Source organism: Volvox carteri (genome assembly GCF_000143455.1).
Source record: "Volvox carteri f. nagariensis unplaced genomic scaffold VOLCAscaffold_145, whole genome shotgun sequence".
Lineage (NCBI taxonomy): Eukaryota > Viridiplantae > Chlorophyta > Chlorophyceae > Chlamydomonadales > Volvocaceae > Volvox > Volvox carteri.
Genome location: NW_003307688.1, coordinates 46815 through 48097, shown reverse-complemented (window position 1 = coordinate 48097; position 1283 = coordinate 46815). Strand labels below are relative to the sequence as shown.

Genomic DNA, 1283 nt, shown 5'->3' with positions numbered 1-1283 from the left:
ATGCCGCGTTGACTCACGGGCTTGACCTTCTTACGGCCCCTCATATCTATTTTATGATCGATAATACTAAGTTCTGCACACTACGGAGCAATCTGGCAGCAATGGACGTTTTTGGCTGAAGGAATGAAAATGTACGGATCGGCCTCACTTTGTTCCTTATTTCCAAAGGCCAAAAAGGCCTCTTTATTCCTTAAAAGTACTATATTACTTAAAAAAAAACACTGGGTACAAAGCGAGAAGTCCTGTCATCATCATCGGCCATGTCGACGTCAGAGTGCCCGCGCGTGAAGCTGTTTGCTATACTAGTTAAAGCAATAACTTTGATTTAGCTATAAAGTCTCTGTAGCCCGTTCGGTTGGCTTTATGAAAATGCGTAACCTCTGTCCGGCCGTCGCAGTTACCTTCTACCAAAGTATGTGCGCTTTGCGCAGAATTTAAGCTATAAAGACAAGCAATAGTTAACTCAATTGGTGTTCCTGGCCTCGCAGTAATTCGTTAGCCAACTTCCACTCCGGGGCATAGGCACTCGGGGTCTTGGCCTGCAGGACCCGTCCACATTCACACAATGCCTAAGTCTTGCAAATGCGGCAACCTTTTCTGTAATAAATTACACCTCGAAATCCATGAACGGTTTGCCTCATTGGTACAGGTCGCTTGCAATCATGCCGTACACATCTTCATACATCAGTCCAGAATGACTACATCCTGCTTACATTCGTCATTCATATAGGCAATATTGCGATATCATTACGATCATCGATGGACCTTGAGGAAGAGCGTGCTACATGCATAGCCAGAAACAAAGCTAAGTTAGCAGAGCTTGGTCTTTTGCATTCACCTCCCCAGTCCAACAAAATTACAAGCACTGGATTGAAATCCCGCCGACTTCGTAGAAGGATCGACCAAGCAGTGCAGCCGGCGGTCGACCTTGTCCGCCCTACATCACGGCACAGTAGGAGAGAGGTCACAGCCATTACAGGAACTGTTACCACTGAAGAGTCCGAGGAATACTGTGAATTGAAATCAGCACATGAGCGCATGGTAAAGCTGTGACCTTTTGCGCCGCCGATTATCCTGATGATTTTGCTTGCTTTACTTGTCAAGCACGATTCCCTCTTTCTTTGCTACCCATTCCTTTCGCATTATCGAAGGAGGCTATTCAGAACGTTCCTGAACCTAGTCAAGGTGACCTTCCTGGCCTTCAAGGCATTCCAGTGGAGGTTCGGGATATGGCATCAAAAATAGGCTTCGAAATCGGCTGTAGGCCGTTCCAGCTGTTCTAC

General features: G+C 46.5%; 1 protein-coding gene across 1 annotated transcript in view; it reads left to right on the top strand.

Annotated features, from left to right (window-relative positions):
• The first annotated feature begins 724 nt into the window (after positions 1-724).
• The window catches only part of VOLCADRAFT_108550 (uncharacterized protein), a 3217-nt gene continuing 2658 nt past the window's right edge, over positions 725-1283 (top strand). Inside the window, exons 1-2 of the mRNA XM_002959255.1 lie at positions 725-1041; positions 1152-1283. The gene's annotated coding sequence lies outside the window, so the exon portion shown is untranslated. The remainder of the gene's footprint in view (positions 1042-1151) is intronic.